At 50.5% G+C, this 15,605-nt stretch overlaps 1 protein-coding gene and 1 long non-coding RNA gene across 2 annotated transcripts in view; one reads left to right on the forward strand and one right to left on the reverse strand.

Annotated features, from left to right (window-relative positions):
* DNAH5 (dynein axonemal heavy chain 5) overlaps positions 1-15,605 on the forward strand; it is a 5,853,083-nt gene that overhangs the window by 3,768,266 nt on the left and 2,069,212 nt on the right. The window lies entirely within an intron of this gene.
* LOC146822584 (uncharacterized) overlaps positions 2,065-15,605 on the reverse strand; it is a 45,882-nt gene continuing 32,341 nt past the window's right edge. Inside the window, exon 3 of the long non-coding RNA XR_014961802.1 lies at positions 2,065-3,526. This is a non-coding gene — a long non-coding RNA (uncharacterized LOC146822584). The remainder of the gene's footprint in view (positions 3,527-15,605) is intronic.

Genomic DNA, 15,605 nt, shown 5'->3' on the forward strand with positions numbered 1-15,605 from the left:
ATTTGAATGTGGAATGGGGACTAGAGGGCTGTTGTCCGCTTGAATTTTCTCTAAAGTGATTGAATAGAAACTTAGTCCAGTCGTCAGCACTTATGTTTGCTATGATAGGTCCACTGCCTCCTAGTGGGCCTCTGTTTACAAGGGCCCAGAATAACTTTGTGTTGGACTTTTTGCTGGCGTAGACTAACTTCAGCCAGAACTGGTCTGACGCTGATTGTTTATCTTTATGCACGGATGCCCTGAAAGTTTTTTGAGCTTGCATAGAATGGTTAAATAAAATTACGTTTCCCGGGCTTTTTCTGGTCCGACGCAGGGCAGCGTTTCTTAGTTGTTTTAACATTTTTGTTGCAGGAGAAATCCGAAGTTGAGGAGGATCTGGCCGGGGATGGGATTTAGATGGAAATTCATTTAATAAACTGGTCACAAGCGCTTCCCATCCATTGATAATGGGCACGTCTTTTTCACCTCGTGGACGTAGAAGATGACAGCATTTCTCCATGACAGAGGGGACAGCGCTTGACGACCATTTCATTCGTCTTAGATTCTCCGTGTGACTGTCTGATATCGTGTGGGCCAGTGCATGGTGGTGAGGCATATTGAAGGATAATGTTATTATTTGGGGTCGATGATGACTTTCCCCCAGGGCTGCGATGTGGTGGCACTCAATTAGGGTGAACATTTCGCTGTTTGCCAGTGTGAAGTCCAGAAATTAGTGGGTTCGTCCATTGGTTCTTGCCCAGGCCAGGGGGGTGTCTGTGGGTGAGCGACCGTTTATTACTATATAGCCTGCTCTGCTAAGTTGGAGGACTGCATATTCGCCCAATTTAGATGGTTTGAGTCCAGGCGGTAATGTTTGCGTGGTGAGGTGTGAGGGGACTGCTGAAAGAATGATCCCTATGTCTTCAAACTGGTTGTAAAAAAGGTTTGTATGGAAATCTCCAGAGATTAAGCATGGTATACTGCCGTATGTGCTTAAGATGTTGCATAGAATTTCGATCAGGCAGTCCAGTTTGGATTTTTTCTCTCTGGGGCATGGAGAGATGTAAACATTTAGCAGTAGTAGCTTGCTCACTGACGAGAAATTATCGCCCACAATACCAGTGACCAAGTCAAGATCAAATTTTAGCTGTCTGATGCGTGCTGACAGTCTGGTAGCCACGTAGATAGACAGCCCACCACACTGTCTACCATGCTTGCTCTGTCTTGTGGCTGGCGATGTAAATTCTAGATACCCTTCGAGTGGGGTGCTTGTTGAAAGCCAAGTTTCCTGGAGAGAGATGATATCGTGTTTTTTAAGGAATTGGAGTGTGTCCGGAGATTGCAGTTTCGTCGAAAGACCATTGATGTTCCAGGAACAGATTGTTAAACCATGTTCCGAATTGATTCAATTGATCCTGCTTTGGGATAGGGCTGCTGGCAGCCATGACCAGTCTGTGCTTCTGGTGGTTTGCTGGACTTCACTGCACACGTCATTGCCGACTAGGGAGCGACTTCTGGCTGACTTTAGAATTGAAAAGGGGATGTGGCTTTTGCTTGAAGCTGGGACCTTTCTTGGAGTGAGTATTGAAGGATATCGGGGAACTCTGGGCGTTGCTATAATTATTCCCAAGTTTTTGAATTGGTCAGCTTTTGATTGGACCAGTTCCCTTATAGCTTTAGATGCTAATGTGATTAGAGTCGATTCTCCCGTGTGAGGGCCAATGATAGGTTTAAATTCGATGGCGAAGATGTCTTTTGATTCAAGCTTGCATAGGTCCGGGTGTTAAATGGTAGCGGCAGTTTCAGTCGATAATCTTTCAAGTATTTGCCCGGCGGTAATCGCCTCTCATACCACTCGATAATTTACCAATAAAAGAGGCAGGCGCCGGAGACTGGAAGGCAGGAAACAAAGTTTTATTCCGTCGGAGCAGAACACATCAGATCAGACAGCAAGGTATCGTCACGAGGTGCTCTAACTGCATCTCTGAGACCTGGTCTCTTATACACTGGTTTATTGCTTTATTACACATAGTATATTCTTGAGATTCCCTTGATGTGCGGGGAAATATCCCCTGAAGCCCCGGCTCAGATCCGATCCCACACATGGTTACAGTAGAGGTTCCCACCCTACCCGCAGTGGGAGATGGCTATCGCGCAGCAGGGAATTCCGCTAATTCCCGGGGGTGTGTGCAACCGGCCGGGTCTCAGGGGGTAGGGGCTTTGATTCTACTGTAATCCCTTTGATGTGGGGTGTTTCCCTTACAGTAGGGGCAATAAACTGCATCCGCAGGGCTAGGTGATGGCCTGGGACCAGTTCAGACAATGGGGCGCAGAGGAAGGGGGTTATCAAAGGAGAGGCATGACCATGTATGGGTTGTCGGTTGGAAGTGGTTCCGTAGCAGGGTCGCGCAGAAGGAGAGGGTTTATGGCCTGTATGGGAGAGCGGGGGTGGCCGGCGCGCGGGGGATGCTTGCAGCGCCAAGGGAAAACGCTGGCGGTCGAGAGTGAGCGGGGAGAGAGCGGGGTGCCTAAAATGGCGGCTGTGCAGTCGCTGCGCGTGGTGCTGGGGAGGGGCAAGATGGCGCAGATAATGTTCAGTTTGCGAGCTAAATTTCCACAGTCCTCCCTTTTAACATATCTCGCCAGCTTGTCCGGCCAATATTCGCCTTTGTTAGCCTTTCAGTTACAGTATTGTCAATGTTCGTCACACATTTAAAGATACAGAGTCTTTAGGGTAGGCAGGAGTAATCTGACACATTTGTACATTGTCTCATACAGTTTGATGAAGCAGGCGAGGAGGAAGTACATTCAAAGTTGCAGTATAGTTGTGTACATGGCTGGTGTTGTATGAATGTTACTATACAAAGTTACATTTCTTAACTTCTCAGTGTACAGTCGGAAGTGATTGATGCAACATCATGAAAACTTGATAAGAAGATAGTTAATATAATAAGGTGGTTGGGAGAGGTTTTTCAACTTTGACATGGGTTCTTCTTTCCAGTGTCCTTGTTTATAAAGAGCTATCACTGGTAAGCTCTCATTGTTGTTCTTCTTTCGTTGGCACTGTTGAGCACCGGCGGTGAAACTAAGGTCCAGTTCAAATCCGATTTCTTCACGTGGCAGGGTGTGACCACTCACTGTTCTTTGATCATAGTCCTGTTCCTTAACACAGTTCACCACAGGTACCTTTGAGACAGGGTGCCGGCCTTTTGTTCCTCGGTAGTAGGTCAAAGTCATAGTCCAAATGAAAGAGGAAGAGAGAATGGGGTGGCATGGGATCAGATCAAAAATGCGGACCAAGGAGAGCAGAATCTTTTCGGCACTGGGCCCATCAATCGGGCCCGACGGGTTAAGACTTCAGGCACGCTGGTCAGTGAGCAGGGGCCTCGATGTAGCCCTTCGCGCTCATCGTTCTGATAATGGTGCCTCGTCTCACACTCTTGTTGCTTCGTCGCTTCCCCCTTGGTCGATGTCATAGATGTTTTATGATCCGCAGCCAGACTGTGCGTCACATCCGACCCCTCTCTTCCGATGTCTGCAGGTTATCCTTGAATAGGTTATAAGAAACGAAAGTCTTAGAGATCTTGGCAGGGAAGACATTTACATACTTCATTCTCTCTCCCAACCACTGAGTAGTTGCGGAAATGCTCTTATCTGTTACTATATGATTGGTGTCTATTAACTCTGATGTTAATGTGCGTGTTACTAATCTATTAATTGCTGCTGTGGTGCAGGGTTCTGTGGGTGTCCCTGTCCATCGTCTGGCCTTCTAGGTGTCAGTTTCTGCGCCCTATAATGCAAGGTTTGGTAATACCCGTAAGTGCGAGGTGCTATGGTCATGCGTTCACGAGTATCCTTTTCATACAGTAGGTGACCCTTTATCAGTTTAAAACAGGGGCCATCAGCTGTTTTGTTCGGGATACTCTGAGACGGCTAGTATAGGGCTGGAGTTATCTTTGGGAGAACAGGGTGCTTTAGACATTCTATTTCGGACTAATTGGTCAGGGGTAATTCTGGGTGGTGGAGATGGTGTCCTTTAAGAACAAAAACCACTGACATATAGTCCCCGTGTTGTGGGTCAGATTGGGAGACATCAGTCGTCTTACCTGTCCTTTCCTTCTCAGCCGATTAGGCTTAATGTTTGTAAAAAGGAGAGGTAGTAACGTGTAAAGTATGGTCGTTTTGTTTCTGTCAATTTGTTCGAACACCACTGTGTTCAGGCCAATTATACACTTACCAAAGGGGTGTATGTCGTTAATTTATTCAAGAAGAAAAGAGGGCAAGAGAGAGCCTTTTGCGAGCGAGCGAGGGAGGGGAGGGAGGGAGGGAGGGAGGGAGGGAGGGAGGGAGGGAGGGAGAGAGGGAGAGGAGAGGGAGAGGGAGAGGGAGAGGGAGAGGGAGAGGGAGAGGGAGAGGGAGAGGGAGAGGGAGAGGGAGAGGGAGAGGGAGAGGAGAGGGAGAGGGAGGAGGGAGAGGGAGAGGGAGAGGGGAGAGGGAGAGGGAGAGGGAGAGGGAGAGGGAGAGGGAGAGAGAGAGAGAGAGAGGAGAGGAGAGAGAGAGAGAGAGAGAGAGAGAGAGAGAGAGAGAGAGAGAGAGGGAGAGAGAGAGAGAGAGAGAGAGAGAGAGAGAGAAGAGAGAGAGAGAGAGAGAGAGAGAGAGAGAGAGAGAGAGAGAGAGAGAGAGAGAGAGAGAGAGAGAGAGAGAGAGAGAGAGAGAGAGAGAGAGAGAGAGAGAGAGAGAGAGAGAGAGAGAGAGAGAGAGAGAGAGAGAGAGAGAAAGAGAGAGAGAGAGAGAGAGAGAGAGAGAGAGAGAGAGAGAGAGAGAGAGAGAGAGAGAGAGAGAGAGATAGATAATAGGCCACTTGGTGCACACACAACATGGAGTAGCATGGGTCTGTTCCATGTAAGAAAACACAAGCGGGGAAAAGACATAAATTCGGTGATCATGTACACACAAATGCCGGATAGGGTATGACAGTACATGCAACAAGACGGAGACTCAGGGTTGCGTCGAGCACGGGGACCTCTCCTTTCCTGTCCTCTATTCCTATGCATGCTGCGTACCTTTAGTATTTTGTAGTTTATCTTATGGGTTGTCTGACCCTTTTATTCTCCTCCCTTTGATCGGTGGACGCACACTTCAATCATACAATGACGCTCTCTTCAAGTGATACGAACATGAAATGCATACACATTCATATCGTATAATCGTAGTACACACGCACAATCATATCATACAGTTTTTCATGTTCTCAATGGTGGTCTGTAATTTTACACACTATCTCACAACGTTTGTCTATGTTTTCCCTGATATTGAACTTGGTGCGGTCCATGTCCACTCCACTCTTCAGTCGGAACTTCGTCGTGACCTATAGAGGGGAAATAAGAGGGGAGGGGAGGTGCAGTATTCAAAATACCCCAGCGCGCGCAGACACGAAAGGTTCTACTTACCATGTACCAGGCTAGTCGCAGGGGTGGGTAATACCACGGACCCATTATTCTTTAGTTCGAGGCAAAGATGCTCTAGTTCATTCATCTCCTAAATTCGCGTTCCCTGGTCGTGCATGTATTTCTCAATTGGTCGTGTATTATGGTGCAGGATACCATACCTTGCATGCGACATATACCTTAAGTTACAGTTCATTATTGATTTGACAATTCTTGGAAAAAGGGCAGGCGGGATGGGTACAAATTCCGTTAAACAAAAAGATTTTTAGGCAAATTGTGTCTGTATTATCTGTATGCTTTCGTTTAGGAGTAACAATCATTTATTCAAAAGAAAAACCTTCAACAACCTAGATGATTAGTCATGACACTGATTTCGTAATTCCTTTTTAAGAAGCCCTTTATTTAAAACAATGTCAGTATGGAAATACGGGCCTACAGCCGCCATAGACCGGCCACGGTGTGAGAGGCGTCGAGCAACATGAGCAACACTAGATTAACATAAAAATCGGTTCCCCCCTTTCCCCCACCATCATGTGTGAAAGCATCGCATACATATATATATATATGTCTTTTTAACACAAATGTCACGTGGCTGGAACGCCACAAGGAGTTATAGGCCACTCCTACATCAGCGCCATCTTGGGGCGGGGTCGGGCCAGTGCACAGTCTAAGTCTTTCCATGAATTAGCAGTTGAACCAGAATTCCTTTCGGTAGTTCGAGAACTTTTCGTTAGCGTCAACTTTGCGTCAGCATGGCGTCAGGCAGCAGGCGGGTTCTTCCGCCGACGCTTTACTTTCTCACTGCACCAAGCGGAGGCAAGGCGGCTGCCGCCCGGGGGCAAAAGAGCAATGGCGGTGGTTTCGTCCTTACCGGAAGTCCGCAGGAGTCGAATGTCAAATGACTCCAACCAATTCTGCAAGGCTGAGGGGAGCGTTCTGTCAAGGGTGGGGCCCATGCCCTAGCAAACAAGCTTTTGAGTCCAGAAGTGTCTCACGGTGGGCCAGGCCTGGAACCGGAGGGGTCGACCGCCGGAGTTCAAGGGCAGCAGTAGCAGCAGCTCTTCGGTACAGTCACCGGAGAGGAGCCAGCAGCAGTAACAGCAGCAGTTCGGGTGGTGCTGCCACCGGGGTGATTCCAGTAGCAGTGACGACAGCAGTTTGGATGGTATCACCACCGGGGTGGGTCCCCGATTACCTTGCTGCGGGGGCCCACTCCTCACGTCGGGCGCTAGCGGCAGTCCTGGTGAACCCGGTGCTTGGGTGGTTGCCTGGCGGCCGCGTGCAGGGGTGCCGGCTCAGCCGAACGGCGAATGAAGTGGCAGGGCGCAGCTCAGCTGGCCGACGTGTGAAAGGTGTGGTTTGGGGTGCCCTCATCTGCTGGCGAGCCTCCACCTGGGGAGGTGGGGGAGGTCCGTCCGCGTCGCCTCCCCCCGCCAGGGCACCCTCCGTTATTGAAGGAAGAAGTGACTGGGAAGACCCGCACAGCGTGCCAGGGTGAAATTCAGCAGGCCGATGAAAAAGATGGCTGGGTGCAGCTTAGCTGGCCGGAGAGTTAAAGGCGGTTGGGGTGCCTGGCAAGCCTCCACCTGGGGAGGTGGGGGAGGTCCGTCCGCGGCGCCTCCCCCCGCCAGGGCATCAGCCCTTATTGACGAAAGAAGAAGAGAAAGCGGAAAGGCCCGCACAGCGTGGCGGGCTCCGCCTTGGTGTTGCCAGAACTTCGGCGCTTCGTATAGCCTCCGGCCTATTCGCACAATCGCTCGCCACTGATGTCAATGGATTTTTGCATGGCTTTTATAGCCCAAAGTCAACTAAGAGGGACCGCCCAAAACAGGCCAATGTTGCAATTTCGAGGAAGGAGAGGCGAGGACGGTGTCACGTGGACGTTAAGGCTTTGGGATGGAGGTTGCAGCAGACTGTCATGTAAATAGTTGTTTTAAAACGTGTTTTATCCTGTTCATTTTGCCGGAATGTTGTTATACTTGTAATTTATTAAAAATGTTTGATCATACTATTTTGCTGGAGCGTTGTACGTATCAGCGATCTGGTTAGCGTATTCGGAAAAAAATGGCGTTTGCTCGATTGCACGTGATCCTAATCAAGTGTGGTGACGTTGATGGTGGGTATCAACAAACTTCCGGTTGTGTCTATTGGGGTCCCTATTTTTGTTCAGTTCCAAAAGGACCGGGCACTGGGATTTCCAGTGTCCGAACCCTCTACAGAACGCACATTGATTTCCATCTAAGTCTCTCCGTCCGTTGTAGGGTGTAGGTGTATGGTCTCTAGGGGGTAGCTTTCTAGGGGCGGTTGGTTGGTAATTCTCTTTTGGGGGTTCCCTTCCTATGGTCACCCCTTGCAACTGTGCTATCATCACCCTCTCCTTTAATTCCTTTTTCTTCTTCTCTGATGCCCTATCGTTCTCGTTCTTCTGATTTTCGTAGTATTGGGCCATCTGGAGAATTGCTGCGGGTTTGGAGGCTGCCCAGCTACTCTCGCTGGTCTGTAGCTTCTGGGAGACTTCTTGAGACAGACCCTTTACATAATTCTGGACAAAGAGGTGGTGTCCGGTTGCGGTGGTCATGTCTTGGCCACTGTAATCGGAAAACACAGTCTCGAATCGGGAGAAGTATTCAGACACATCCTCCTGGGGTTTCTGGCGGCAAGCCGTCACTATCGACCAGTCTACCTTTCTTTCTGGGATTAAAGTCTTCAGCTTTTGTACAATCTTGTCTGGGAGCTCTAAGATGGCTTTCGGGGGTTTCTGTCCAGGTTCTCGCTGTTTATCTATGGTATCGAGTTGTACCCAGGTATATCCGAACGGCTCAGCGTGGTCAACTTTCCGGATTTGTTTCCACACATCAGCCGGCAGACATAGCCCAAAGAACAAGTCGATATCTGCTAACGTCATTATCGTTGAGCCTAAGGCTGTGCCTAATTCAGTGTAGAAGGCAGTCGGGTTCTTTCTCAAGTCGGGTAGGGTCTTTCTAAAGGTCAAAATATCTTGCCGGTCCCACGGCTGGTAGACCCAGTTATATACAACCCTTCCCTTCGCATCTTGGTGGTTGATGTCGTCGTGCGTTCCCTGACCCCGTGGGGGGACCCAATAGGGGGCAGCTTCTTTAATGGGCATCATGGCATCGGCCCTTCCTCCCTGGGGCTTAGTTGCTATGGGGGTTTCTGTTTTGGTTGTCTGTCCATGTTCTTTAAGGTGTCGGTAGACCTCGAGTGTACGAGTGAAGAGGTTCGTTACATCGCCCTCTCTTTCTTCCCCAATGTCTACCTTCCTATATAGGGCCGCTAGGCCTTCGGGACCTTTATCATGGTACCTATCCTCATATGTATTCAGGGTGTGATAACAGAGCCGTACGACGAAGTGTCGTCTGCGGCTGTCGGCATACGAGCTATACACGTCTGTTATATACTCCTCACTTTCTTTTCGCTCCACCAGCGTCCCTACTATCTTGTCAATTCCTGCTCGTTCATCTTTAGTTAACCGATTCATTCTGGTGGACTCTTTCTTTCCTATCTCATGGTCGTCTAGCGTTGCAGTCGACGTTAGGTTCAGTACAAGAGGCTCAGCCGGCGCGGAGGCCGTGAGGGCCGAGGCCCCTGTACTGCTTTCGTTCGTGTTCGGGGGTTGTGGGTGTTGCACTACCGATTGGGAGGGTGCATACGGAGGGGGCATGTAAATGGTCGGGGGACCTAACAGTAATTCGTCACTCGTTTGCTGCTTGGAGGACAATACAGGGTAGAGCAAAGAAGGGGTCCTAACAGCGTACTGGCCTGAGGTTTCGGGCTCCTGTCTTAGTTTAGTTTCCCTTCTCTCCTTTATGTCTTCTTCTAACTTTTTAGCGGCTAGGTGAGCTGCCTTTCGTAATTCCTTTTCTGCTTTTACTTCTTCCCTCTTTTTCCGTTGCGTCGCTTCTTTGCGCCACATGCCAATACTGTCAAGCATAGTAGGCGTCGTCTTATTGCTACGCAGAGCTACTTCTAGCGCTTCTATCTTGCGGTCGTCGAAGGATCCCATCAGTGGCCACTGACTTTCGGGGTCCTTCTTGGTATATTTATGCCACAGCTTGCTATAAGCTACGGCGACTAGTCCATATTTAGTGAACATGTCCTTATTAGGGGTGCCTTCCAGTGGAGCCGGATGGTTCACCTCTAATAAGCGGTCCGGGCAGAACCAACTACCAATCAGTGGGGAGAAGATAGGCATGACGGGTTTCAACGGGGACAAAAGTCAGCACTACCTATCTTTTCACTGCTTGCAAAGACTAGACAGAATATCTCTATTCTTCGTTATTTGTAAGCAGAGAATACCTCCAAAGAACCAATATCGAACAACTAGTGTTCGGACAAGAAGTGTAGCTCACTGGTTAGAGGAGGCATACCCTGAAGCAGAGATCAGGCCCGGGACCTGGGTTCGATTCCCGACGCGGCAGGGTCCAGAACCCAATTGTCCACGGACTCGATAATTCTCGCTTCGGTGCCCACTCTAAGCATGAGTTCACACTATGCAGCTCTGGGCAACAAGCCTGCTTAATCTCCACAACGGCCCCCCGCGGCGGGATGCCTGGCTTTCACCTTGGGGATACCCAGTACGGGATATCTTACAGGGAAAAACCAGGACGGGTTCCCAATGCAAGCGCCAAGATGCCCGTAGGGTGATAGTTGCGCTCTATAAGTACCCCAATCAATCAATCAATCAATGGGGAGATAAAGATAGGCACGACGGGTTTCAACGGGGACAAAAGTCTGCGTTACCTACCCTTCACTATTTGCAAAGACTAGACAGAATATTCCTATTCTACGTTATTTGCAAACAGAGAATATCTCAAAAAGCACTATTCTTCAAAACAATCAATGTTCGGACAATCAATCAATGGGGAGATAAAGATAGGCACGACGGGTTTCAACGGGGACAAAAGTCTGCGTTACCTACCCTTCACCATCTGCAAAGGGAGAGAGAGAGAGAGAGTATTTCTACTCCTCCCCGTTTGTAGACAGCGAATATCTCAAAGAGAACAATCAATGAGCACAATCAATGAGCAATACTAGTATTCAAACAATCAATCAATTATTTCGCACTTTTGTCGTATTTCACGACCTTACCCGGACCGCTTGGACAGTTTCTCGTCTTCCGCCTCCAGCGCCCGATCGTCCTCTATTCTCCGTATTTGCCGCGGCACTCCTGATGGTTCCCAGTCAGGACCGTAGATCACTCGAGAGAGGTCTGCTCGGAACCAGTGAAGTTCGGATGATCGGCTGCCAGACGAGGGTCTATTGGGCAGGAGCTCTCCCGATCGTTGCAGTCGTTCACTCTGTCGTCGGGACCTCTCCCACTGGATCCACGTGTCGCTGATGGGCCCCACGTTTGGGACGCCAATTGTTAAATGGTAGCGGCAGTTTCAGTCGATAATCTTTCAAGTATTTGCCCGGCGGTAATCGCCTCTCATACCACTCGATAATTTACCAATAAAAGAGGCAGGCGCCGGAGACTGGAAGGCAGGAAACAAAGTTTTATTCCGTCGGAGCAGAACACATCAGATCAGACAGCAAGGTATCGTCACGAGGTGCTCTAACTGCATCTCTGAGACCTGGTCTCTTATACACTGGTTTATTGCTTTATTACACATAGTATATTCTTGAGATTCCCTTGATGTGCGGGGAAATATCCCCTGAAGCCCCGGCTCAGATCCGATCCCACACATGGTTACAGTAGAGGTTCCCACCCTACCCGCAGTGGGAGATGGCTATCGCGCAGCAGGGAATTCCGCTAATTCCCGGGGATGTGTGCAACCGGCCGGGTCTCAGGGGGTAGGGGCTTTGATTCTACTGTAATCCCTTTGATGTGGGGTGTTTCCCTTACAGTAGGGGCAATAAACTGCATCCGCAGGGCTAGGTGATGGCCTGGGACCAGTTCAGACAATGGGGCGCAGAGGAAGGGGGTTATCAAAGGAGAGGCATGACCATGTATGGGTTGTCGGTTGGAAGTGGTTCCGTAGCAGGGTCGCGCAGAAGGAGAGGGTTTATGGCCTGTATGGGAGAGCGGGGGTGGCCGGCGCGCGGGGGATGCTTGCAGCGCCAAGGGAAAACGCTGGCGGTCGAGAGTGAGCGGGGAGAGAGCGGGGTGCCTAAAATGGCGGCTGTGCAGTCGCTGCGCGTGGTGCTGGGGAGGGGCAAGATGGCGCAGATAATGTTCAGTTTGCGAGCTAAATTTCCACACGGGTTCGATTTGAAGAGCCGGATTATGTTCCCGCGGTTTAATATGTTGTGCGGGCCTTGAGAGGTATACTCTGATGTTAACAGTAGTTTGGTTTCATTGGTGTCTATGGACAGGGTTTGGATATCAGCGGATGTGGGCTCAGATGACATAAGCTTGTCCACTGGCGATCGTTGAGAAATTGATGTACAGTGCTTAGGGGGGGCTTGCTCACTAGCTTGATTGATTGATGGTGAGGTAAAAACTGTTTTGCGCATACATGCCAAAGGAAATTGACTGGTTGGATAGCTGGGAACTGATGGTCTGCTTCTTTGGCTAGGTTAGCTGTGCGATGTGGGCCTTGGCTGTTGATCGTCGGTTGAGATGGGAAAGATGAATCGGTGGTTGGTAGACGCTTTGGGGGCGGCATGGTTATGACTAACCTGGTGAAAGTTATTGGCTCTTCATTGGTTTGTAATTGCTTATTCCCATTATCTCCGATTTTGTCCTGGGATGTTGAGTGTGAGGAGTGCCTTAGGGCTTGTGGTGACTCCGTTTTTGTTGAGCGTTTTAGTTGTGAGAGTCGTTTGTGGGGTATTCTAAGCTGGACTGCTTGCGTCTGACTGGTGGGGACGGTGAGCACTGTGCTCGGTGCCTGTGCTATCTCTGATTTGTTGTTTGTAAAGTAGTTACAAATTATTTTTTTAGGTACTTCTGGGAGCCTATTACGGGATTTCCAAAGTCTTTTTTTTTTTTTCCCCATTTTGATAGCCGGTGGGCGGATAACTGGGGTGGTTTGACATTAGTTGATGAATCGGTGGGAGCGTTAGAGCCTGCTGTTGCATTAGACGATGGTGAGGAAACCAGTGGTAAATCTTCGGGCGTGTGCTCAGAAGCAGAATGTTTGCCATGTGGAGGAGCCGGTGGCGCGGAAACAGAAGGCCTAGAATGTGGGATCCTCTGAATTTCTGAAAGTACTGATGTCAGAAATTGGGGCAATGAGGATAAGGAGTTGATGACGCGGGAGCAACAGCATACTTATTGAACTAGTTGCACTTGAGACTGGGCCTTAATTATCAATGAATTGAGCGCCTCCATTTTTGGGTCGATTCCTACGGTGTACACGGCAATAGTATTTAATAGATCTACCTGTTGATCCATTTTGTCTGAGTGGTAATTCAATTCTGACACTGTGGAATGGAGGGTTTGGAGAAGTTGTGACCAGAGCTCATTTAGGTGTAAAGATGAAGAGCTGACAGTCAATCTGTTGGGTTCTTTGGTGAAGAAGGATAAGTCAAGGTGAGTGTTGGGCATGGTGCTGTTGCCCCAGCCTGTTTTGATCTTTTGTCGACAACTATTAGCAGTTGGTGATGACGTTGTGGGGTTGCTTAGATGCTTGTTTGCCCAGGTTGCTACTTGCGGTGTGAGGACTTTGGTTGTAGCTGTTGAGTGGGCCTTGGGGGCTTGGGGTTTGCTAGGGGTGAAAACTGGCCTGGGATCCAAACAAAGTGATGGTCTGGCGGGGCCAGCTGACTTCGAGTGAAGGGGGGGGAATGGAGGCTGATACGTGGGCGTTATTGACTTGGAAGTCAAAGAAGGACTGGTCGAGAGTCTGGGCACGAGCCTGGAGTGATGGAGTGGTCACTGATGCTTCTTTTTTTGGGGGGTCGGTACTTGGTGGTAGGCCTGGGAGCGATGAACTGAGGCCTTTGTCGCTGGCATACGCGTGGAGCATGGGCTGTACCAGTCTTTGATGCTGGGCTGGGACTGAAAGTAAAGGTGAGGCAGTTAGAGCAGGAGGCCGAGGTATATCAAGTGAGGTAGATCTTGGCTTCAACAAGGATACAGAGCTTCTGAAAGAGTCCCTGAAAGAATTTTTTTTGTTGACGATACTGAGAGGGCCGGAGATCTCGGGTGCGTGTCTTTGAGAGTTAGATTTTCCTTGGGCTCAGCGGCTCCACCCGCTCCACTTGTTGTTTGGTTGACGAGGGGAGGCTGGACTTGAGAAAGAGGCTGGGGGGGTTGTAGCTTGGGAGCAGAGACCGTGGCTGTATCTGTGGCTGTATCAGTAGTAGTAATACCCGGCTGTAGCTGTGAGTCTGACGATTTTGCCTGGTTTTCAAGTAACGATTGCTCTTCTGCTGTTTCGTTAGGGGCCTTTTTTTTTTATATCTTTTTTTGAAGGATTAGAAGGAGCTTTCCTGGTTTTCCCAAATCTCATCGCTGGAGGATGTCGGAGGTGGGGGTAAAGGGGTAAGGGATGACCCTCACACGTCCCCTCTGACTGACCTGCTTAAAGTGGACCGTACGCCAGGGGGTATCTCCCAGAGGGTCGTGACTCAACTATACTGCACGGGGGAACAAACAATTGGTCCTTGATTGGTTCTGATTCGGGTGAAACAGTTTCTGTTCAGGTGAGGCGATGACTGGTGCTTTTGTTTGTTTGATTAGTTAGTTTGGTTTAGGTTGGTTCAGTTCAGTTTTTAAAGCAGTCGTTAGAGAGCACCGGTTAGTTGGCACTGGTTAATCAGCAAGTGTTTTTTGTTACAAGAGAACCTCTCTCTCGTGGGCGTACACTTAGCGTTGAAAGTGGGAACTGAGAGTGGTCAGGTAAATGCTCCTTATGGGTTGATGTGGATTGTATCTTGGTCGACGAAATTGAAGCGGGCTCATGAGATTACTCTGCAATTGCGCCGGTCCAACTCCACAGCTGGGCACTCACCAGGACCCTTGTCGTTGCTGAAGGGAATTTCGCCACTGCCCCCACCACTGTAAGAGGGCTGTGGAGGCTGTGGGGGCTCTGCAGGGATGCTACCATGGTTGGGCAGTTGGGCGGTTCCCGCGGCTCCTGCCTGCCCTGCCTTGCACGGCTCCTGCTGCTGTAGAGCACTTGTGGCTCCTGCCGCTGCGGGTGTATTTCATGTAGCTGCTGCCGCTGCAGGGGTGTTACGCACGGCTCCTGCCACTGCGGGGGGTTCTGCGTGGGTGCGGCGCCTAGCACTGGAGATGTCTCATGCGGCTCCTGCCACTGCCGCTGGAGGAACTCGCGGCTCCTGCGAGCAAGCTCCTGCTGCTGCGGGTGTCCCACGCGGCTCCACACCACGCTGGGGAAACTTGCGGCTCCTGCACGGTGTAGCACGCGGCTCCTGCTTCCGCTGGGGAGACGCACATGTGCGCTGGGAGGATCTCACGCGGCTCCTGCCGCTGGGGAGACGCTGGGGACCGCTGGAGAGACTCGCGCCTCCTGCCGCGGCAAACAAGCTCTTGACAAACTCGGCCCCACGGCTCCTGCTTGCGTTGACTTACTTGGGTGGCCTTCGATGCGGCTGCAGGGGGGGCAACATGCAGGGGCCTTGCTAGCGGCAGCTCTGCACCCCGCTCCCCCGCACTGCAGCCTCTAACACCAACCTCTGCACCAGCCTCTGCGACGGTCTCAAGCAAAGAGCGTACTGGAATGATCCCAGAGGGTCCAGGGGGCACAGAAGTAACCCCCCCACACCCCTGGCCAAAGGGGAGGGAGAACATCCAAGACCCCAGAGGACCGCAGTGGGCAGCAGAGGGCAATAAACCTGTTGGGCCTTCCCCAGCAAAGACAGACATCTGGACTTCGGTGGAAGGGCTGCGGACATGCCAAACTCCCCGGGCCAATAAGTGAAGGGCATTCCCCACCATACATGGGATTGTGCTTCCTAATCTGGGGGTGGGGAGCTGGAGGTAAGTAGAGGGTGCTTGTGCCTGCGGGGTTGGTGGGAGACAACCCAGGTTGGGCCCCTCCCTGATCCCTAACCGGCCCAGAGGGATGGTATGGCCAGGGATGCAGGTTCCTGTCGTGCCAGGTGGAGCTACTCCCTCAGCTCCCTCTGCTACCATAGGTCGAACTGGTAAGAGACCTGGTGCTCCAGTGGAAGGATGGTATGACCTAAGTCATTCTTAACCAAGCAGGCATAAATTACCACCTCTACGCCGATGACAAACAAATC

Source organism: Triturus cristatus, chromosome 5_2 (genome assembly GCF_964204655.1).
Source record: "Triturus cristatus chromosome 5_2, aTriCri1.1, whole genome shotgun sequence".
NCBI classification, from domain to species: domain Eukaryota; kingdom Metazoa; phylum Chordata; class Amphibia; order Caudata; family Salamandridae; genus Triturus; species Triturus cristatus.